Source organism: Argopecten irradians, chromosome 3, assembly GCF_041381155.1.
Source record: "Argopecten irradians isolate NY chromosome 3, Ai_NY, whole genome shotgun sequence".
Classification (NCBI taxonomy): Eukaryota; Metazoa; Mollusca; class Bivalvia; order Pectinida; family Pectinidae; genus Argopecten; species Argopecten irradians.
This window is the reverse complement of record NC_091136.1, coordinates 46,662,293-46,688,367: the sequence shown is the minus strand read 5'-3', so window position 1 is coordinate 46,688,367 and position 26,075 is coordinate 46,662,293. Positions and strand designations below refer to the sequence as shown.

Sequence of the window (26,075 nt, the reverse complement as noted above, 5' to 3'; positions counted from 1 at the left end):
TGAAATGTACAATTGAAGCTCTGATTTCGAAATGAATGATGACAGTATATATTACAAGATATCTTAGAGGATTCTTGGCGCGTACCAAAGAATGATGTATGTCTGACGAAAGAGGAATATTTTCTCTGCTTTTTAAACAATAAATATTAAAATCCAAGATGACTGCCTCTTGGCCATCTTGTTGATTTTGTTTGATTGAGTTGTATGGGCCATTTGGGGCTATCTTGTTGATAGATCGGTTCAAAAATGCCTTATACGCAACTAGGAACCTAGGGGAAACCAACCTCTGAAATTTCAGACAGATCCCTTTGGTGCTTAATAGAGATAAATATCTTCAACTACCAAAATCAAAATTGTTTCTCTGTCGGCCATCATATTGACCGATTGGCCCAAAAATGTAATATGCAGAACAAGGGCACTAAGGTAACCTACATCTGCAATTTAAGACTTCTTGGTAACAAAAAAAAAGAACTAAAAAAGGACAGGCGGACGGACGGACGGACGGACGTACAGACGGACGGACAGATAGACCGACAACCTGATTACTATAAGGCACCCGTATTGCGATACGGGGCACTATTAAGCATCAGGATATTCATTAAAGTCTTTAAAGGCAATGTATAGGCCAACATCGGCTTAAACAGAACTAGGAACTGGTTCCTAGATCCGCATAATATTAAACAGAACAGAACAGGTCTCGTTGTCGACTTCGTGTAAAGAAATCTACACTGAAATGATTTTTACTTTGATTACATGGTCCTGAAATTTCAAAGACAATTCCTGTAAAAATATATCTAAAAAAGTCACATCTATGCAAGCGTCGGCTCTAAACTGACCTCGAGTCTGGTTCCTAGTTCCGATCAAATAAACGGAACTCGAATATGGTTCCTAGTTCTGTTTGAGCTTAAACAGAACCCGGGTCTGGGTCCTAGTTCCGTTTAAGTTAAACGGAACTGGAGTCTAGGTGTCAGATCCGTTTAAGGAAACTTGTGTTAAGGAGATTAATTCTGTGCTGTATTATTAATGGAAGCTCTAAGTTCGATTCCTGCATATAATAGGTAATTGAACATGCAGTTAGAGATAGAAATCCTAATAAACGGAACTCCGCTCGTTGGCCAGTATGTATGTTAAACGGAACTCGGGTCTGGTTCCTAGTTCCGTTTAAGTTAAACGGAACTCGGGTCTGGTTCCTAGTTCCGTTTAAGTTAAACGGAACTCGGGTCTGGTTCCTAGTTCCGTTAAAGTTAAACGGAACTCGGGTCTGGTTCCTAGTTCCGTTTAAGTTAAACGGAACTCGGGTCTGGTTCCTAGTTCCGTTTATTAAACGGAACTGGAGTCTAGGTGTCAGATCCGTTTAAGGAAACTTGTGTTAAGGAGATTAATTCTGTGCTGTAGTATTCATAGAAGCTCTAAGTTCGATTCCTGTATATAATAGGCAATTGAACATGCAGTTAGAGATAGGAATCCTAATAAACGGAACTCGGCTCGTTGGCCAGTACTTTTGTTAAACGGAACTCGGGTCTGGTTCCTAGTTCCGTATAAGCTTAAACGGAACTCGGGTCTGGTTCCTAGTTCCGTTTAAGTTAAACGGAACTGGAGTCTAGGTGTCAGATCCGTTTAAGGAAACTTGTGTTAAGGAGATTAATTCTGTGCTGTATTATTAATGGAAGCTCTAAGTTCGATTCCTGTATATAATAGGTAATTGAACATGCAGTTAGAGATAGGAATCCTAATAAACGGAACTCCGCTCGTTGGCCAGTATGTTTGTTTAAACGGAACTCGGGTCTGGTTCCTAGTTCCGTTTAAGTTAAACGGAACTGGAGTCTAGGTGTCAGATCCGTTTAAGGAAACTTGTGTTAAGGAGATTAATTTTGTGCTGTATTATTCATGGAAGCTCTAAGTTTGATTCCTGTATATAATAGGCAATTGAACATGCAGTTAGAGATAGGAATCCTAATAAACGGAACTCCGCTCGTTGGCCAGTATGTATGTTAAACGGAACTCGGGTCTGGTTCCTAGTTCCGTTTAAGTTAAACGGAACTCGGGTCTGGTTCCTAGTTCCGTTTAAGTTAAACGGAACTCGGGTCTGGTTCCTAGTTCCGTTTAAGTTAAACGGAACTCGGGTCTGGTTCCTAGTTCCGTTTATTAAACGGAACTGGAGTCTAGGTGTCAGATCCGTTTAAGGAAACTTGTGTTAAGGAGATTAATTCTGTGCTGTATTATTCATGGAAGCTCTAAGTTCGATTCCTGTATATAATAGGTAATTGAACATGCAGTTAGAGATAGGAATCCTAATAAACGGAACTCGGCTCGTTGGCCAGTACTTTTGTTAAACGGAACTCGGGTCTGGTTCCTAGTTCCGTATAAGCTTAAACGGAACTCGGGTCTGGTTCCTAGTTCCGTTTAAGTTAAACGGAACTGGAGTCTAGGTGTCAGATCCGTTTAAGGAAACTTGTGTTAAGGAGATTAATTCTGTGCTGTATTATTCATGGAAGCTCTAAGTTCGATTCCTGTATATAATAGGTAATTGAACATTCAGTTAGAGATAGGAATCCTAATAAACGGAACTCGGCTCGTTGGCCAGTACTTTTGTTAAACGGAACTCGGGTCTGGTTCCTAGTTCCGTTTAAGTTAAACGGAACTGGAGTCTAGGTGTCAGATCCGTTTAAGGAAACTTGTGTTAAGGAGATTAATTCTGTGCTGTAGTATTCATAGAAGCTCTAAGTTCGATTCCTGTATATAATAGGCAATTGAACATGCAGTTAGAGATAGGAATCCTAATAAACGGAACTCGGCTCGTTGGCCAGTACTTTTGTTAAACGGAACTCGGGTCTGGTTCCTAGTTCCGTATAAGCTTAAACGGAACTCGGGTCTGGTTCCTAGTTCCGTTTAAGTTAAACGGAACTGGAGTCTAGGTGTCAGATCCGTTTAAGAAACTCTGTGTTATAGAGATTAATTCTGTGTCGTATCGCTGCTGAAAGCTCAGAGTTCGATTCCGATATATAATATGTAATTGAACATTCAATTAGAGGTAGAAATCCTAATAAACGGAACTCGGCTCGTTGGCCAGTACTTTTGTTAAACGGAACTCGGGTCTGGTTCCTAGTTCCGTATAAGCTTAAACGGAACTCGGGTCTGGTTCCTAGTTCCGTTTAAGTTAAACGGAACTGGAGTCTAGGTGTCAGATCCGTTTAAGGAAACTTGTGTTAAGGAGATTAATTCTGTGCTGTATTATTCATGGAAGCTCTAAGTTCGATTCCTGTATATAATAGGTAATTGAACATGCAGTTAGAGATAGAAATCCTAATAAACGGAACTCCGCTCGTTGGCCAGTATGTATGTTAAACGGAACTCGGGTCTGGTTCCTAGTTCCGTTTAAGTTAAACGGAACTCGGGTCTGGTTCCTAGTTCCGTTTAAGTTAAACGGAACTCGGGTCTGGTTCCTAGTTCCGTTTAAGTTAAACGGAACCTGGGTCTGGTTCCTAGTTCCGTTTAAGTTAAACGGAACTCGGGGCTGGTTCCTAGTTCCGTTTATTAAACGGAACTAGGAACTAGGAACTCGCAACCAACTTCAGCCCTCCAAAGAAAACAAAAGTCTTCATTAAAAATGAGTTTTTATCCTATACTCTTGTTTCTCATGTTGCACATAAACTTATTTTGGTAACACCATGCACACATGGGGGCAGCCTTATAAGTTATCTTGCCTTTACCTAAGATATGTTTTTAACAATCATTTAAAAACATTATTTGAAGGTACACAGAAAGAACATCTGATTAGTTTATTTTATAACTCTCAGGTACTCTCAGGTCTATAAGCCTTAGATAGTCCAATTTGAATTATCATTAACAGAGATTATGTAAGTTGGACAGAGGAGTCACCAGCAGGCACAACAGTCAGAGAGTTGACCTAGATAGTGCTGTGTATTATATAACACTCTGTGTATTCTACCAACCAGAAGGCAGTCTTCCCATGACTACTGATTGGTCCAAAGGATTGAATTTATGAATGGGAGTTTATGAATGAAATGGTTCAAGAGATCATCACTAGATGTCATTGTAGGGCAAGTCCTACAAATCAACAGTAAACCGGATAGCAATAATACAAACGCTACATGCCTTGTATTAACCGTTGTATTAAAAATGCAGAATAACATCTTATTCATGCATAGTTCCAAGTCAAATTAAGGTATACAGATCAAAGTGAGATAGTGGTAGAGTTGATTAAACCAAGGATTTATAAGAGAGAAGGATTCGTGTCTGTCTCTTTACATTACTAAACACCACGCGAGACGCCTATGAACCGGGAATAAAAACCGTTTTTCTCAACAAACACTTGTCTTGTCGAGTCAAAAGAAACATCATTGTAAAGTTTATTAAATTTCATGACGTTTATAACTTGCTTTAAAGACGGAATGTTTAGGGGATATGTCTTAAATATTCGTTAAAAAAAATCGACAGCTCATGAAATGACAGCACCGCTTCAGAAAGTAAGACGGTAACCCTCGCACCCGCAAGCTACATCAAAAGCTGCGCCGGCGGATATCAAAGGAAAATCAGTCGTCGCCCAACATCACGGTCAGTGCACAAACACAAAAGCGCCTGCCTTGGACTTCCCCAAAACCCTGTGTGACTTATCCTTCTCATATACGTCCTTGATTAAACCCAACACATTTTGAATTTTTCCACCTCAAGTGTATGCATATTCAATAATGGTATATACAACACCCTAAAACACAATTACATGTTATATAGTACTAATCAATAATCTACAATGACCTGCACTTGCGTCAAATCTTTGGGATGTCTCACCTAAAATTTCTTCTTTGTGGGCAATAAACATTTTCTCATAGAAGAAAAATTCATCGGGTTCTTCAGGTAATGCCTCCTCAGGCCTGGGATGGCGTTTATACTTCAGAGAATCTTCTGTAATGACATGTAACCACAATAGCATGATACAACCAGCTAATTACAAACAATTCAGTAACACAATCAAACATATACTGCAAAACAAACATCTCAAAAATATAAGACTCTTTCATATGTGGATATGAAGGATAGGGATATTCTACCCGAGGGTTACAAAATGTTTGAAAACCTGAGGCTTGCCGAGGGTTTTGCAACATTTTGTGATCCCAAGTATACTCAGACTAGTTTCTAAAAAATATTGTGAAATTTGTACCAAAAAAGTAGTAATTTTGTTGACGCTGTGACGTCACGAGGCTTTATTGCATGGGTAGTCATGCAATACAGCCTCAGGCAACATGAGTGTATATTGCCCTTTAAACCAGTCAATATTACACGTGTAGGTATAAATGAATATCTTATACTTAACATGAATTTGAAGTCTAGATCTTCTTATATCAGTAAATTATCATTTATTAGCAAGGATATAAATTAGCACAGTTCAGTGGTTCAATACAAAATGATGCACTTTACATGATTTAGCACGAAAAGCACTAAAATAAAACTACTGTTAAAGTAAGTATGTTTATAGTATGTGTCGATTACTTGCCAGACAAATCCTTTATCCAGGTCTGTATTTTATCTTTGCTGGCTGTATAGTGAAATTTGTTCTGTACCATTATATGCAGCAGAAATCCTGTCTTTAGTTCTCTGAAATCATTCCTGATCTGTGCCTGTACATGGTGTCGATAGCTTTCCCCCATTAGCTTTGTGCTATCTCCAAATGTCACGCAAGGGTCGGGAAACTTTGTCATAAATTCTCTCAAGTCAAAAGTCATATTTTCAATTCGTTCCTTCATTGTTTCCTTTTGCTTCTTTTTCATTACATCCAAATATTTGGGATAATCCTTATTTTCAAACATTGCCCACGCAAGATTTTTTACACGGTCCTTGTCTTCTTGTCGTTTCTCTAACTCGTTATAAAGATAAGCGGGATCACAATCAGGAAATACTTCCTTCAGCTCGTCGACCTCATCCCCAATGTTATATGCAATCCTACCCACAGTGGGTACAGTGTCTTCTAATGAACTATTAGTGCTGCTACCAAAGCTAGGTGTACTACTGGTCGGAACGATTCTCATCAACTCCTCAATCACCAACTGGATCCGATTTTTTCTGATAATTGTGGGCCTCTAAGTAAGCATAAATCTCGTCTGGATTTACATCGGGTAACACTTTGGCTACAATCCTCATGTCTCTATACAGTGGGTCCCTATAGAGGGCTGGGTCGTCTGGGAGAGTCTCTGACCTGGCTAATCTCGTCACTGTCCGACCTTTTAGATAGTTTATAACCAGATTGACTCGGTCAGCCTGGTTCTCCCTTTCCTGTAACAATCGGAATACTTCATTAGGGTTAGCCCCTGGCAATACTTCGGTTACCTTCTGGATATCAGAAGCGAAGTCCTGACGTGTGGTCAGAAGTGAACTATAATGCTTTGTCAGTAGCTGACTGACAACCCTATCCACTCTGTCAACCCGATCCCCCTCAGACAGTAACAAGCGGTGGATCTCATCAGCAGACATAGGCAGGGTAGCCATGTTAGCCATACACTTGTCAATCACAGAGACAAAATCTTCCATGAAGGAGGAGGGGGTTGGTCCCAATTGCTGCTGTGTAGAAGAGGAAGATAGGGCCTGCCCAGCCTCCTCCAGGATCTCATTGGTCACCAAATCCACACGGTTTGGGTTACCTCGGTTTTCTTTTAGTCTGTTATAGATCACATCTACATCGACTCCACCAACAATTCCTGCTATAAGTTCAGCATCTTTTAATACAGATGGGATTTTAGTAAGAGCTGGTACAACTGGTACATCATTTGTTACATTTCCTGCATCTGTCCTTGCAGGGTCCTCAGCAGCTTCATCTGTCTTCTCTACTTCTCCCTCAAGCTTATACTCCTGTGTACCATTGACTGTAGAATCAGCCACTACCTCTGACTTATCTTCTGTGACCTTTGTCTCATCTTCTGTGACCTCTAACTTATCTTCTGTGACCTCTGACTTTTCTTCTGTGACCTCTGACTTATCTTCTGTGACCTCTGACTTATCTTCTGTGACCTCTGAATGATCTTCTGTGACCTCTGACTTATCTTCTGTGACCTCTGACTTATCTTCTGTGACCTCTGACCTTTCTGTTGTCTTGTCAGTGCCATTTTGATTTTCGTTTTCTCCCTCTAAATTATATTCCTGTGTACCATTTAAAGTAGAACTTTCCATAACCTCCAACCTCTGTGTAACGTTATCATTGTCATTACACTTCCTCTCAATGTTGTCTTCCTGTGTACCATTGGAATCTTCCACCCCTCCATGTTTATCAGTAGTGATACTCTCTCCCTCCAATGTGTACTCTACCGTATCTGACCTCTTCAGAGTCGGTTCATCAGCACTAGTCGTGACTTTTGACGTGGAATTACTGTTGCTTCCTGCTGATTCAATTCGACGACACTTTGAAGGTGGTTCATCACATGATCCCTCTGAGGCTAAGCGTGGGTTAGGATCGCCAGCTTCCCCATTAGCTGCCATTGTCTTTAGATCATTCAGTTGACACCTGACTCTGTAAACAAATAAAAATGTTCAGAAAATTATACAATCAAGTGAACATTACTCTTCGTAAATCACAGAGAAATACAACTGATTCATACAATTGAGAAAATCACTATTGTTGTTTATTTAGACCTGCAGATGGCGGTATTTGTAAATTCATTATTTCAGACTATTTTATTTGAAAATATCATTGTATTCGTGTACAGACTGTATAATGCACAATGAGTGTTTATTCTGGCTCTTACATCATACCTAAATATTTTGTCCTGTATATAATATTAGAATATCTAACAAGAGGCCCATGGGCCTTAACAGTCATCTGACTATTGGCACAATACAACACTCAAAGAATATAATAGTAGCAAACAATTAAGGCAACACAAAGAACTCTTTTGATAGAAGAAGTTCAGGTTCTGATATATTTGATGAATTAGACCATGAATGAAGGTCCCTAAGCTTGGTCCCCACCATGCTACAAGTCCAATATCCAGTCTCTAGGACTCTTACTTATTTACATGAAGTCGTTTAAAGATTTTAGTCTATTTGACCCCTGTGACCTTGAATGATGGTCAAGGTCATTCATTTTAACACACTTGAAGATCCCTTCATCCCAGCATGCTACAGGCCCAATATTAGGTCTCTAGGCTTTTTAGTTATTCACAAGTAGTTGTTTAAAGATTTTAACCTAATTGACCCCTGTGACCTTGAATGAAGATCAAGGTCATTCATTTGAACAAACCTGGTAACCCTTTATCCCAGACATGCTACAGGCCTAATATCAGTATTCTGGGACTTCTGGTTCTTGAAAGGAAGTCATATTAAGATTTTAGCCTTTTTGACCCCAGGCCTAATATCAGTACCCTGGGCCTTCTGGTTCTTGAAAGGAAGTCATATTAAGATTTTAGCCTTTTTGACCCCTGTGACATTGAATGAATGTCAAGGTCATTCATTTTAACAAACTTGGTAGCCCTTCATCCCAGCATGCCACTGGTTAAACATCTGGTCTCTAAGCCTCTTAGTTATTCACAAGAAGAATGAAAGATTTTAGCCTAATTGACCCCTGTGACCTTGAATAAAGAACAAGGTCATTCATTTGAACAAACCTGGTAGCCCTTTATCCCAGCATGCTACAGGCCCAATATCAGTACTCTGGGACTTCTGGTTCTTGAGAAGAAATGTTTAAAATATTTTAGCCTATTTGACCCCTGTGACCTTGAATGAAGATCAAGGTCATTCATTTGAACACACTTGGTAGCCTTCGGGTCAAATGACCTAAAAAACTGGTTACAAATGCGATTGAATGGTTTCTATTTCATTTCAGATGAACAATAATTGTTATTTAATTGTGTATAAATGTTATTGTATAAGTCTAATTAACACAAAAAATAATATAAAATAACAATGTGCTTTTCGTGCATGTGCAATCAGTATTTCATTCCATATAGGACATAAAGCTACAGCCTTTTTCGGGATGCAATTAATTATTTTTGAATTTTTTAATCTTTAAGTAATTTAGAAGCTCAAACTATTCAATGTGGTAATGGTGTAAAACAAGTAACTTTCATAACTGAAGAAAAATACTGGTTCATTAGCTCCTGTTTTTTGCTAGAGAAAAAAATACTGTTTGTCAGCTATACATTGTGGCGTGAGCATCAATGACATTTAATTCATTTTTGATTAAATTGTTCAGAAAGTGATAATAAGTGTAGCATTAAAGACCTAAGCTAATAATTTTTTTGTGACTCTACAAAAATTGTGCATCTCTCGTTTTACATTCCCATTTTTATAAATAAAAAGTCATTTCGGAAAGGGTAATGAATGTTTAAAGCATGATACTTTAATTTGTGGAAAAGCTTCTAAAGGACCAATTGCTATTCAAAGGGGAGTAACTCCCCATGACTTCATCACCTCATGATATATACAGTGTAACAGTAAAACAGAAAATACGTTACATGTAATGTGACTTTGTCATATAGACCTAAGGAGTAGGATTATGGGCCCAGTTACAGTGTAAAACCTCGGTCCTTGCATACATTGGGAGTACATGCTTTAAAATTGGTTGCGTCCATAAAAATATACCAATACACAATGTTAAAACATTTTGTACAATGAGTATCGATATTGAATGTTTACGTGCATATTTGGCCTAATCACAGTTAATTACTGCCAGTAGGCTAGTCATCACCAATGATAAGAAGACCGTTTTACAGGTTTAGGGTAGATCTAACGGCAATCACTTACAATTCAAGCATTGTGCGACTGCAAGCGTGGTCAGTGATATAAACTATGACTTATGATCACACTAAAACATGCCTTTTATTCAGCAGGTTTCAAAGACCAAGGCCTGTTTTAATCATGCATCATCATGAACACGCATGACAGTAAAATGTAGCTCTCGATTATACCACGAAGTCGGAGGAACGCCTTCGTACATCTATATTTGGTTATAGAATAAGACATCACGATCAGTAATGGTCAGTTATATGGCCAAAACCTCGTTAAAGCTCACCTGTCAAAATATCTTATGTTTACAACCTGAAACGAAACCAAGAAAGATAACTGTTGTTAGATGGATTATTTAAGGTAGAACACTACCATTGCACGCAACTTTAACAGGAACATACATATATTAGGCATTTGATCAACTTGGAGAATTTCTTGATGCCAGAAAATATTAATGTACTTGTAGCCCAAGGAAAACCATGTTTTCTAGAAATAAAAGAAAACAAATAGGATAATAAGGAACAAAAATAAACAAATGAAAAACAACAATAAAATGTAAATGTAAAAAAAAAGGATATACAAAATGAAAAGAACCAACATGAGACATGGCAGAATATTTTGGATCGTGCCCTAAGGAGTGCATTTGTTTTGTTTTCTTTTTTATTTAATTCTTCAAAACTTTTTTTTTAAACTTTCTCTGTTCTTCAAATACTCGATCATCCTGTTTTTGAACACACTATAAGTTTTCTGAGATCAATTTAGACTGGTAATCAGCTGACCAAAGTCTGTTTATCAAATCTCTTTATCGACAAAAGTTAAGTTTTGGAAACAAAAAATAAGCGTTGAAGGTCACAACTGTAATATGTCATAGCATAACTAAAGGTTCATGTAAGGTAGTTTGGTCCTTTGCATCCTCGATACTCCAGGGGTTCCGATCACACGGTGGATCACTTAATTACGATCTCTACACCCCTGGACTACCTGGAGGCAACAGAACAGTACAGGTAATATAGTCCTTTGGTGTACACCAAAAGAGCCGTATAACGGTACACTGTGGCTGAATGTGCCGTCACGCACGTAAAACTCTTCAATTTACTTCATCAAAGCCAATTTCTTTGATGTTTGGCCTCGCTCACTTATAGTCTTCAAAGGAAACCTTTGCTAGCCTGTGATTGGTCAAATGTTTTCCACTGAGCTGCCTTCATTTTCACTATGAGATATAGGCCATGGGCTAGGAGGGTCTCACATGCAACCCCCTCCCCAAACTTCCGAACCAATATTTTCCTGAACCCTTATGACCCACTGATCACAAATCAAAATGTTAACATTGCATAAGTTGGGATGAACTTCCGGCAATGGCTGCCATCTCGAATTTTACTAAAAATTGAAAAATTAGTCATAACATTGACATTTTTTCAACCGAGGTATATATGTAGTGATTTGTACGCAGGAAATAAAAAAATGAGATTTTAAGCTAAAAAATGGTGATATTTCAGCAAATTTTTCATACTTGGTTTGACCAGAGATTTATATAATTATAATACTATTCAAATCTCTGGTTTGACGCAGCAAAATTGTTTCCCAACAACAAATTATTATTCGTGATCAGTTATTTGATCTCTTATCAATCAGTAAAAACAACAACAAAAACAAAAATACACAAAAAATGCAAAAGAAAATGATTGTTTCACCTTCATAAGGTTTACAAAACATCACCGGGTGTGTATAATGGACATATGCTATTTTTCGAGCTCCAAACCGCTTACACTACTTTCCTAGTTTAATATATTTTTACTTTCCTTAAATCAATTATTGACTATTGACGGTTTATAAGTAGAAAAACAATCATTTAAAGTTGACAGAATATCTAGGTGAGGCAAGTCACAGTTTCCTAACTTCAAAATTTCCTAACACAATCCATTTTCATGTTTGAAATTTTGTAGATTAGCAGCGTCTCAAAAATAATAATCAGAGCACAACACTTACTGATAGCGTAACAAATGTAACATAAGCTAAGTCTGTGTTTCGTTAATAGCATTAACAGTTTCAAAAACGTTTTGAAAATGAGCACATTCATTGTTTATTTCCTATTCATAGCATAAGCAAAATGTCAAATGGTTACTACAGTGTCACATATTTCTTTCACTGGTTCTCAATGATAACCATTAAACTCTAATTGTAGACTAGTTAACATCTAGAGCTAGCCTCTAATTGCATCTAAACTCTACTTGTAAACTAGACTAGATCTATTCACAGGAACAGAGCTGGTGCCATGCAGCTCACGAATAAGAGTAAATCAAGACTATCAGTATCTGCACAATAACTCGCGATTCGAAAACCTGAGTGTCGTCTCCGTTGAGATCTGATGTAGTCTTATGTCTGACACTCATAGGTTACCAGTGTTGTCTCTAAGCCTGGCTTCCTTCATGGGACCCAATTCCAAGGGCCATAGTTTCATATAAGGAAACAAAGGTTCAGGGATGTGGGGGATCTACCTTTTACAGATTCCTAACATATTAGTAATATGCTGTCTAAAACTTCCGCCGGCATAATTTGAAATTAGACCTGAACTACCAATTTTTTGTTGCAATAATGTCTTGTCAATTGGGTACTCATTCTGCAACAATTGCTCCATAATTCATTTGTATGAGTGCCTTTACATCAACCTTGTGGAACCTCGTTCGACCATTAAATGGCACAGGTGATATCATCAAGGTCATTAATGAGGCCATAAATGTTAAATGTTTTTCATTGGTGTGACTTTTCCCACTCCCTTGAAGGTGCTGCTTGTGTCACATGTGGTGTATGCATTAAGAGACCACTGAAGAATCTCCAGAAAAAAAGTTCTCTTCAGTGCTTTCCAGACTTGGCAAAGAGTGGAACTTTACTGCAGACCTCATTTATGACCTCAAAGAATCCACCTGTGCCATCTATGGTCACTGAGGGTTTCACATTTTGAATGAGGAAGTGTGCTTTATACGAATTAAAGAGAACCAACATCTCAAACCACACCGCAGAATGTGGATTGATGTCTTTTCCATCCAAGATATACGGTATGTGAATCACTACGTTGGAAACACAAAGAGCTCCTACATCACTGAACCCGATGTTCCTGATGTTAACTCTAATCATGGAATGTTGACAAGTTAGAACCACGGTGGTAACCCGTAATTTAATGTTACATCAGCTCATCAGCGCATCAGCTCATCGACATCAAAGAGGACACTCTGGCGGGAATGCACGCACACAATGATAATGATTATCAATGTTATATTCAGGAAATTCTAAAACACCATGAAAAAAAGTGTTAGCGGTTTAGAAAAAAATAACAATCATGATGCCCAGTATACGCCCGGTGATGTTTTGTAAACCTAATGAAAGTGTAACAATAATTCTCTTTTGCATTTCTATATATTTTCGTTTTTTCGTTGTTGTTTTTACAGATTGATAAGAGATCAAATAACTGATTACGAATATAAAAATTTGTTGTTGGGAAACAAATCAAGCCAAGTAAGAAAAATTTTGTTGAAATATCATCATTTCTTAATTTAGCTTAAAATCTTATTTTTTCATTTCCTGTGCACAAATGACTACATATATTATATTATTTGGTTCTTATATCTATTGTTGTTCTATTGTGGTCATTATTTGTCTACTTCGGTTGAAAAATGTCAATGTTATGAATATTTTTCAATTTTTAGTGAAATTCGAGATGGCGGCCATCTTGATGACGTCATAACTTCAAGTTCATCCCAACTTATGCAATGTTAACATTTTGATTTGTGATCAGTGGGTCATCAGGGTTCAGAAAAATATTGGTTCGGAGGTTGGGGGGGGGGGGGGGGGGCTGCATGTGGGACCCTCCTAGTCCATGGCCTAATAGACCCGTGGTGTAGAGATCGTAAGTGATCGAAACCCCTTGATTATCGGGGATGGAGAGAGAGCGACGCCCAACATCAAAGCCACAGAAGTACAGCTAAGGACATACGACTCTTTTGATGTAAATCAAACAACTACATTAGCTGTTCTGTTCTGTAGTCTCCAATTTTACTATGAGAGGGTCCAAGGGTGTATGACAGGTGATCAAGGCCAGTTCTCGCCGAGTACCAATTCTTGCCATCGCGTCTGTATTTGTATGAATAAACATGAATTTTCAGACAATTCAGAATACAAGTTTCTTTAATTTGCTTGATAATCGTACAGATACACATGCGATGGCTAGAATTGGTACTCAGTGAAAAGAGGTCGCCTGCCAGTACAGATCGTAAATGACCGGAACCCCTGGAGTAACGAGGATGAATCCTTTAATTTACATCAAAATAACAGAATAACAGTACAATGTGGTTGACGGTATGACTTTGAATTTTGGCGTCAATGTATTGCAATCTACAAAGAAAATATCTTCGGCATTTGATTGATATTTTTTTCCTGAAGCGCCTTCAGTTTTACATAGTCCAGGGATGAATACGACAGTGATAGTAACCCCTGGAATATCGAGGAGGTATTAAGTGTTTTGCGCCAGAGCAATCAAAGGGACACAACTCGGCCATTTTTTGTCTGTCGTCTTCGATTTGATACAAGCTCTCTGATTGACTACTAGGAGCGAGTGGACCAATCAGATAGCTTATAACAAATCGGAGACGACAGACACAAAATGGTCGAGATCGGTGATCATCTGTTCTGCATGACAATAAATCGAGCGTGGGGATCGCTAAGGGATACTTATGTGCAATTTTTATAAGTGAGTTTATATTGAGGATCTGCACTTCAGGGATGCATTCGTTGAATAGATGGCGATTTTAGTCGGTCTGTGCTCATTAGGGAATCGTGACCTGGGGATGTAGCGTGTACTTTTCCGACTAACGTTTTTTACACGAATCCTCGTAATTCATCTTTCGATATGAAATAAAATTCGCCCATAATTCCATCATATATCATATACCATAGTGACCAGTAAGGAATTGTCTTCAATGTAAGCTAAAAAAATATTCAGATCGGCTGATTTTTGTGGTGTTCAGAGCATTTTAAAATTAATTACCCCATTTTCTGGAAATGGGATACAGGGCTAAGTAAACAACCTTTCAGTATTTTTAGTATTTTTGGCGAGGATCACCTCGCCATTGTGATCGTGGTTGCAAAATTCTCTTTCAGTCAATTTCCTCAATATGATTGGCTTAGAACTTGCTCGCAGATACTAGCGCTCCTAACGGCAGTGTATTCAACAACTTTGATTTTACCGGGAATTTTAAATAGCAAATTTTGAATATGAAAGTTACTGAAATAAGCGTATCTGTAATGTTGAAATAGGAGAAGTAGATAACTGCTTTCATATCCTTACCATATACACTATCCAAATGATCTTAGGTTGGAAAATTTTCACTTGAATTGTTTACAATGTATCTAGACTTTCCGTCCCGAAAATGTTGTTAACAATGCATGAAGACGTTTCGTCCCGAAAATGCTTCGCTTCGCCCCACGCGTTTTGTCCCTACTAGTGACAATTATCCCGCAACGGAAAAGATGAAATCAATGTTTCACCTCAAACATCAAAATTTTTACAACAATTATTTTTGTTAATTTGAATCATATTAGTTTGGGAGCAAATAAATCTCAGGACGAAATGGAGATTTGTTTATCACGGCTGCGTTATGCCACTTGTACGTGTAAATCCACAATGGAAGAAAGACAACTCTAAGAAAATTTAGGATAAACTTTGTAAACTGATCAAATAGCGCGTGAGAGACGATGAACATTTTCTAAATGTCCAAGCTGGCGTAATCTTCCAACTTACGGCAGTTAATAAGGTATGAATATTTACCACATCCATAATTATCGATAATTTTATAAGCACATGTATACATTATTAGATTATATATACATATTAAAGCACGTGTAGAGGTTGTCACTAAAAACATTTTAGCCACTTTCATCACATGTAGGCCTACAGGAGCTTGACGTTCTGATAATATACATGTATATAACGTATTCAGTAAACTACGTAATTAACGAAGTATTTTTGGTCCGAATGACAAAAATCATACATAAAATGTTCGTATAACTCGAAGTGAGATTTTTTTGGACTACTTCATTTGTAGATCGATGAAAATGCCGATTTCTTTTTCATAATTCTTCCGTAGAACGGCACTTAAAAAGCTGTTTCAATCTACAACAAACGTGGAGAAAACGGTTAAATGTTTAGGAACAAGATGGCTGCGCCCTATGATGTCTCGTTCGGACGAGCTCATTTTCAGAAGGTCTAGCAAAGGTATTTCTACACGATATTTTATGAAATCGCTGTGGCTACATGATGTAGATACACGTTTCTGTGATGATTTAATATCCCAGTTGGACCACATAATTATGCGCGTTAGTAGAATATTAGTGAAGCAAATATTGAAGCTATACCTATTGTAATGTCTAAAATTTGAACTATGACCTTTATTCTCGCATGTACTGACACAAGGTTTTTGCGCACGTTAGAGTCACGACAGAGAATATCGTCACGCTCTATTTCGACGCGCACCTTACCTAACCACTTGGTGATTATTGTATCTGACTAACTATGACAAAGAGTAAAAGTAAGAAGCGAAAGAAGAAAGATACAGACGACGGTGATTCTACTGGGAGTAGTAATAACTCGACAAGTACAGTAAGCAGTATATTAAATGCTGTAAGTGGTGTGTTGTATGGAAGCCCGCCTAAGCCAACGAACACTCCGGTAACGTCAACACCTAACCCAGCAAGGGCAGCATGTGGGAAAGACATTGAAACAAAAAGTGCGGATGTCATTCTAAGCGAGAATCAACACGCAGAAACAAGTCGAAAACTTGACTTCATACTTGAAAAAATTCAAAAGTTAGATAAGTTGGATGCAATAGAACAACATCTTTCTCGTTTGACAACTAGAGTTACTGAAGTGGAAAAAAGAGTAAGAGACACTGAGCAAAGGTGCAATGAGTTTGAAGCAACATGTAATTTCGTGTCAGGCAAGCTGGAGGAGATAAGCACCAATGGAGGCGATAATACTGAACTCTTAGAAACGATTAGAGATCACGAGACAACCATTTATAACCTTGGTAAGGACGTGGACGCATTCAAAAGGGAACGGGATGAAATGAAGCAAACCATTTTAGATCTTCAATGTAGGTCCATGAAATACAACCTAGTATTTACAGGGTTAGCTGGTGAATCTCGTAATGAAAATACTATGTCTCTCCTCAGAGACTTTATCTACGTTGAACTTGGAATACAGGAAAGAATCGAGTTCGCTAACGTACATAGATTCGGCAGAAGTGCAAATGGGAAACCGCGACCAATAGTGGCCAGGTTCATATACCAACAGGACCTACAGTATGTGAAAAGCCAGTCATTTCGGCTCAAAGGCACGAGTTTTGGTATCCATGAACAGTATCCTGGTGAAATTGAGGAAAGGAGGAAAAAATTTGTACCCGGTACTCAAACATAATAAGCAGGCCGGCAACGACGCAAAGCTAGTCCGGGATAGACTATACATCAATGGTAGACAGTACATTGAACATCACCCGCCCGAAAATGGCCACGAAGGACTCAGCACCAATTACTCACAACTTAACAAGACATACACAACAACAAACAGATCTGGAAACGACAGGCCCACTACTTCCACCGGAAATGGAAGTAACCAACCCCCTCCCTCCACCAATCGGCATGTGGCATCGGACAGACAGAATGGCCATGTTTCGCCTAGGAAAGTATTGCATAGTCACCAGAATCATAACCATGCAACATACCCGGAGCAAAACATTGACAGAGGAAACCAAAGGCCATGGCACCAACGGCGTCACATACACGGACAACAAGACAACAGATAGGATCCAGAGGAGAGTGATGAGTTATCAATCCTTTCATGGAACATTGGTAAAGGACTCAGTTACAAATTGAAAGATAATGATTTTCTTAAAATTGTGTATAAGCATGATATTATTTGTTTATCTGAATGCTGGATTTCCAGCAATGATGTCATCTCATTACCTGGTTATTTTTCTCATATTTTTCCAAGAACCACGGGTAAAGGAGGCGGTGTGGTTATTTTCTATAAAATCAAATATTGTCCAAACATACAGATTGTCGAAAAATTGAATGATTGTATTTTTTGGTTAAAATTCAAAGCCTTACCTGAGCCATTTTACCTATGTTTTTGCTACTTCCCTCCAGAAAACAGTGTTTTTTATCAGAATCGGGAAATGGATCTATTCCATCAACTTGAAGAGTCTATAGCGAGTTACAAAACAAATGGTAACGTTTTTGTTATGGGTGATCTTAACGCCCGAACGGTTTGCGAACAGATTATATTGTTAATGACGGATTAGGTAGGTTAGAAAATACAAACAATTTGAACTACGATAATGATAATGATATAGAAGAGCGTAACAATATGGACAAAACTATAAACTCATTTGGTAGAAAACTGATCGCCTTATGTAAGTCTGCGGGCATGCGCATTGTAAATGGCCGCCATCAGGATGATAAACAAGGAAATTTTACATTTTTTACCACTAATGGAGCAAGTCTAATTGATTACCTACTAGTAGATTGTGGATGTATGTCGTCCATACGATCGTTTACCTCAGGTGAATTTAATACTTTGTCAGATCATTCTCCAATCTCTTTTAAGATTGATTGCAGTCTTTCAGTTGGTAAAGATACTGTTGCAAAAGATAATGTTAAACCATATTCTGGGAAAGTTTTCAGAAATATCAAATGGAACATTGAAAATAATCACGTTATAGCAGATGGTTTGTTAGATATAGTAGCAAATTTACATGAAGTTTGTAATATGTCTTTTAACTCTAAAGAGGATGTTGATAACTGTATTGACATCTTTTCTGGTATGATTAGTGAAGTCGTCTTGCCAAATTGTGACGTAAAATCTGTAAAAGTTTTGCCAAATGATGGGCAAAGGAAATACAGAAATGATAAAGAAGACAAACCCTGGTTTTCAGATCAATGTAAAAAGAACTACATCGAATACAAAAACGCTTTAAAAGATTATAATAAATGTAAATCGATTGAAAATCACTCAACACTTATCGATAAGAAAAAAACGATATAAGAAATTAGAATGTAGACTTAAAAGGAAATACAAACTTCAAGAAGGTAACATGATGGAAACTTTAAGAAAATCTAACCCGAAACATTTTTTATAAGTATTTTTTCAAAAGGGCCTAGTCAAATACCTCGGTCAAATATCAATATGGAAGATTTTGTGGAACATTTTAAAATGTTAGGAGGGGGTAACGATGGCATTGTTAACCAAGGTCGCTTAGGCGATGACGTAGAATCCACTGTCTTCGACGAATTGGATAAACCGATTACAGAAGACGAAGTCCACATCGCTATTCGAAATATCAATCGGAATAAAAGCTGTGGGGAAGATGGTATTTTAAATGAACTTTTCTTAGACTTTGAGGACATTCTCATTCCTCATATAACAAACCTATTCACAAAAATATATGACTCTGGATTTTTCCCAGAGATGTGGTCACGTGGTAATATAATACCTATTTACAAAAATGGCGATGTCAATAAAACATGTAAACTATAGAGGTATCACGTTGGTTAGCTGTATGGGTAAACTATTTACATCTATTTTAAAAATAGACGACTTTTAAATTGGGATAAAGAAAATAACGTCATTACTGACGCACAGTTCGGTTTTAAAGAAGGTTGTTCAACAGTGGATGCAATCTTTGTTCTCCAATCATTAATTAATAGAGCTTTAAAAAATAAAAATCGTCTGTATTGCTGTTTTGTAGATTATAAAAAAGCTTTCGATTTGATTGATAGAAGTCACCTCTGGAGCAAATTAATTAAACAGGGAATACAAGGAAAACTACTAAAAATTATAAAATCGCTGTATGATAATGTCAAATCATGTGTTAGATACGAAGGTCATGTTTCAGATTATTTCCCTAATAGAATCGGACTCTTTCAAGGCGAAATATTGTCACCGATTTTGTACAGTCTTTTTGTAAATGATTGTGAAATTAACTTCATAAATGAAAATTGTCCATCAATTGAATTACGCATGATTACTATATTTTTACTAATGTACGCGGATGATTCTGTTTTGTTAGCCGAATCGCCATGTGCCCTGCAATCATTGTTAGATGCATTGCAGAAGTACAATGATAATTGGAAGCTTACACTTAATATTCAAAAAACGAAAAATTATGATTTTTAGAAATGGTGGTCATGTTAGAGAAAATGAGAAATGGTTTTACAACAATAACGAAATCGAAATTGTAAATGAATTTAATTACCTTGGAATGCTGTTTAATTTCAATGGTAAATTTAATAAAACACAAAAGCATGTAGCCGAAAAGGGAAGGAAGGCTTATTTCAGAATTATGAATAAAATGAAAAATAATTTATTTCAATGCAGAGACATTATGCTCAGTTTTTGATACATACGTGGCCAGTGTTTTAGGCTATGCTAGTGAAATATGGGGATTTCACAAGGCACAAGATGTCGAGAGGGTACACTCGAACTTTTGCAAAAATATTTTAGGTGTAGGTAAAAAGACTTGTCATGATATGGTGTATTGTGAACTAGGAAGATTATCATTACAAAATAAAAGAAAATTAAAAATTTTGAAATATTGGGTTAAAGTCAAAAACACCGAAAACTGCATTCTGAAAGCCTGTTACGAAAATAGACAGTCTAGCAACGACAATTGGATTGTAAATATAAAATCAGAATTAGATAGGTTAGGCTTAGGATACCTTTATAATAGTTATTTAGATGGGAAAACAATATACAAGATGATTGAAAACAAATTTTATCTTATATATTTTTCAAGACCTGACAAGTGATATCAGTAATTCCTCTAGGGGCTTTTTATATCAGCATTTAGTAGATAATTTTGATCTACAGTATTATCTTAAGAAACCTATTGAACAACGATATAAGAAGTGTATTTCTAGAATAAGAATGTCATCACATAATCTAAAAATTGAAAGCGGAAGATATATCAACACTCCGAGAGAAAATAGAACATGTACTTTTTGTAACAAAAACGAAGTGGAAGACGAGTTTCATTTTATATTAAGATGTCCATTTTATTCAGATATTCGGAAAAAAATATATTAAACCATACTACTTGCGTAAATCTAGTGTTTTTAAACTTGTTCAATTATTATCCGTGAATAATGTCAAAGAACTTCATAATCTTGGCAAATATTTACACTTAGCATTTAAGCGCCGGGAAAATGTTTAGATTAAATACTATCTTAAAGTTTGTAACTTTAATTTGCGATTGCTGTTATAATTGTTGAAGTGAACAGTCCTTTTCACTCTCCTACCAATTAAATGATTTTCGTACTAGACAATTCATTCAGACATGTACATTGATAATTATTAATTAAGAATTAGAAACTAGAAAGAATAAGCCATGATGCTGTATATGGATGAGTGAGAGAGTGTGAGACTGTATATGTATGAGAAGGCGTGTAAGGGTGCGCGTATGTGCGTGCGTGCGTGTGTGTGAGGGTGCGTGCGTACGTCCGTACGTGTTAAAATGGGTGTGTGTATGTGTGTGTGAATGTGCAATGTAGTATTATTGTATGAGCGTTTACATGTTACACTATTACATAATATGATAACTGAATTGTGTTTTTATATACCAGTAATAAGTTGTAAAGCTTAAACTAATAAAGAAATTGAAAATATCCTGAGTTATATTTTATCAACAATCATCAGAGATTAGTAATTAAAACTTACATAAACATACTCCCGATTCTCACTTGCATTGTGTGATCACTCGAGCGGAACTAATCTCTACCACCTGGCACAGTCTTACAAAGGGGTGTTCTCTTAACGCCAACATATTTATCAACAACAGGTAGGTGTTGTTTTAGGAAACAATAGGAAGGCAATTATATACTGTTTCATATAAGCTGTCTTTATTTTCACCTGTAAAGTCACTTGAGATTTACCTGTATTTCAATCTGTATCATAGGTAACATTGGTGGGTTTTGGATAAAAATTCCTTCAATATATTCCGTATTATATACAACGTAAATTATTAATCAAAGATAATCAGTGCTTTAATATGCTAAGAATTGATATGGAGCTACATGTGGATTATTAAGAACGATGCATTTTGAGTTCCAGGTGAAATATTTTTTACAAATCATATCTCAATTTTATCAGAAAAACAGGTTTCTTGATCAGTGTATATTCTAATGTAACAGTATTCTGTTTTGACATAGGAGTTCCAGTAGGGCTACATTCTTAGCAAACTTTCATTTCTTGTGACCGTGCATAGTTGCGCATGATTTCTCTTATTGCATAGACGTACACCGTGAAGTATTTGGTTAGAAAATGAGTGGAGAAAAACAATATCACAAAAGTTTAAATTAATATTGTCGGAAATTTTGAACTGTTGATTATAGTTTAAGTTGGTAATCTATTGAAGCCGACACAAACACACATTATGATGTTTTATAAACATTGGTAATAATATATCATTGGTTTTTAATGCTCTATATGTATTTTTGATACAAAATATTTTTAGAAGTCACTTAATAATGTAAAAATACTAAATGAAATGAGATTGAAGACTGTTACTAAGGGTCTTAACCATATTCATTTTAATACACATTATAGATGTTAATGTTGCAATACTGGCAAAATTATTTCAAGTCCATATGTTGAAGGTCTTGTAATTCTCAAAATGTTGCAAACTTTTATACTCAGAATACCAAATTAACAGTTTTCTATTTTTTTCTGTTTAAAGATTGTAGTACATATACCAATTTGTATCTAGTAACAATGTTTGACCGAAATTCAACCATAGGAAAGAAATTTATATGTTATTTCTAACATGCACAAAAATATATAACTTTACTGCACTGTTAACGGACAACAGTTTAATTATTGGGTGCTCTTTTGCTATAATGATATACAAATGTACATGTACATTTACATTATAATGTAACATCACGCTGATCTAGAAATACCATCTTAGGATAAGAAAGCAGGAAAATTATATAATTATGATAAATGATGCATCCTAATGCAACTTTCAAAATATATTGTATGTTCTGTTAACTTAAAAAGGTCAGTCAAGTACAAGTAAAATTTGGAAATCATATTTGACATAAATTCACTTACTCTTTGGTAGGTTATTAACGCAGATGTTACATGTACATGTACTATATATGTATTTAAGGTCACTTAACAGACATGTATGGAAGACCTTGTGGAAATATATCACTTTTCAACAGGCAAAAGGCTTATATTATTTCAAACTTTTAATCAAATTAGTGTTACACTAAGTTGAAACTGGATAATTCCTTTTTGGATTTTTTCTTTGATATTACTGAATGGTAAAGTTACTTCCATGTGAAATAAGTTTCAAAGAATTTTGCTTGATTTTAGTATCAATCTATTGAAAATCTAATGAGATTTATACCAGAGATTTTAGATATATCAAGGAAATCTTTAAAATTCTTGAAATAAAATCATTGTGAATTTAATTTAATTTCATTCATAGATTCTATTGTTATATTTTCATAGATATTAATAGAAACATATATTATGTATATATGTATCTGATATTAAATATGAACACTTATTGAAATGAAAATTAATCAATATACACTTAGATAAGTATCAACTTAGGTAACTTTTACATGTAAATTTACCTGTGGCATTGGGTCTGCCTTTAGGAAAAAGACTATAACCACTGTCACAACAAACTACCCTACAGCTAAATCCAAAATGTTGGAGTTCAGAGATACACCCCTTACAAATGCAATCACACAAAAGCCTACACGATCACTGTTTTTAGTGCGATTACATCTTTGAGTATGAACAATACTAGTTCTTTGAACTTTTTACTCGGCAAAATAAACTTATCACCGTGCCCATGCACACATGCATATGCATATACTTATACTTCTGTGTGCACATTATCAGATACATTATATGACAACTGCTGTATTACAATCAATTTATGAAGGACAAAACTCCAAAGAACAGGAGGACTAAAGAACAACAGAAAATAAATTTCAATAATATTTACTCTAAACTGGTATTGTTATTTATAAAAAAGTTTAATTATATGATATTAGCCTTTTCGGTAATTACTCTGTTAATACATTTATTGTTTTCTTATGTTTTACAGAATGTCTACATGCAAGTATCATTTCAATTGGAACCAGTCCAGGAGAAAAAATGTGTGAACAAAATGAAAGAAATCATTTTCAACTGTGGTAGCTTAATACTGTAATAGTTTTTGATATGAAAATGATTACTATCATCATATTCAAATTCCATATATATAATACATTTAATGTTGTAAACATTTTTGATCCAAATAATTACCATCATCATCTTCATTCCATATATACAATACACACTAGTGTTGTGATTTGTGAATTTTACTTTAATATGCATATACTTGGTATTTGTTTATTTTCTATGACATCTACATGCTTGAAATAAAAAGAATAAATAAAACATTAAATTTATAACACAATATGACATTAGTTGTTAATATTTTTAGAAAACATATTAAGATTATTGTTAATAATACACTAATCATCATCTTCGGCATACTTTATTCAAAATAAATTAGATATTAATTTGCATAACACAGGTTGTCTTATGTTTTCCCTCCTTGACTATCAATCTTCTCTGATCACTCTGAAAATGGTGATTTTACCTTTTTCGGTCGCCACATGAACTGCCTTAAATCAATTATATCCAATGCAATGAGACAACTGCATTTATTATAACGCTGTAAGGCAATTCTGCAAGATCAGCTTACATTGTTAATTTACATTGAACATATACATGCACAGTATGGTACCTTATTTATATCTCCTTTCCTATTTTCAATATACCTTGATGACTTGGAATCTTATCTGGCGGAAAAAGAATGTTAATTGTCTGACAACTATTGACAAATTATTTACAGATAATAATGAAATATATCCCAAAATTTTATCATTTTATATGGCGATGACACTGTTCTACAACAAATGTTAAACGGATTTGAATAATATTGCATTACATTATTGCATTACATGGAAATTATAATCTAATATATCAGAAAGATAAAAGTTGTAATATTCTCAAAACGTAAATTGGCCCAACAACACCAGTTTACGTTATGGGATATAGAATTATTTTGATAAGAAGGGTATACATATCTATGTATATTTTTTAACATTAATGGTAGCGTTTTTAAAGAAAAGGAAAAAACTGCTGAACAAACAATTAAATCAGTGTCTACTATTTTTAAGAAACAAAGGAATGTATCCCTTCCTGTTGATTTTAAACTGAAAATATTTTAGTCACTTGTAATGCCAGTTTTATTATGCTCATCAGAATATGGGGATTTGAAAATACAAATATTGTAGAAAAAATCATTTGTAATTTCCTCAAGTTAAAAAAGTGTATAAAACAATTCATGGTTTATGGCGAGCTAACAAGATACCCAATTGATATTGGAATAAAATGTAGAATGATTACTTTTTGGCATAATGTATACTTAACATGAAAATAGACCAGACGTTTTTAGCTCGCCTATTCGAAGAATAGGGGGAGCTAATGTTGTCACCACGGCGTCGGCGTCGGCGTTGGCGTCCCATTTCACGTTAAAGTTTTTGAGCAAGCTTCTGTTTCGTCATTTGTTTAAGCTTAAGTCATCATAAATGTTTCTGATTTTATTTTCCAAATGTGTATGGATGCTGAACGTGATAATACAACCAATTTTGGGCCCTTTAGGTTTTTTTTGAGTCTGTTAATTTGTCATATTTCACGTTAAAATTTTTGAGCAAGTTTCTATTTTGTCTATTGATTAAGCTTAAGTCATCATAAATGTTTATGATTTTATTTTCCTAATGTGTATGGATGCTGAACGTGATAATACAACCAATTTGGGGCCCTTTAGTTTTTTTTAGTCTGTTAATTTGTCATATTTCCATGTTTAAATAGTAAATACTTGAACAACAACTTCTTCTGAATAGGCGAGCTTTGCTGTTCTCCGACAGCTCTTGTTTAAATGGCTGTAAGATGTTTAAGATATTTTATCAGAGCTAGTTTAAATCATGTTTGGATATATCAATCAACTTGCTGTTTTACAAAAGACTAATTACAAAAACTTGTTAAAAGTAGACCAATTGACCAGTTTATTCAGAAATGGTATGACTATATTGATAAGTCTTCTTGAGGACTGACATATTCTATATTTAAGACATTTTGGCATAGAAAAATATGCCTCTTGTCTGTCTCTGCTGCAAAACAATACTTGTTAACTGATACTTTGGTCCCAGGAACTTAATGAGAGTAGCAA

The 26,075-nt window shown here is 35.8% G+C and overlaps 1 pseudogene; it reads right to left on the bottom strand.

The window, feature by feature from the left end:
* The window catches only part of LOC138319707 (uncharacterized), a 47,086-nt pseudogene that overhangs the window by 10,282 nt on the left and 10,729 nt on the right, over nt 1-26,075 (bottom strand).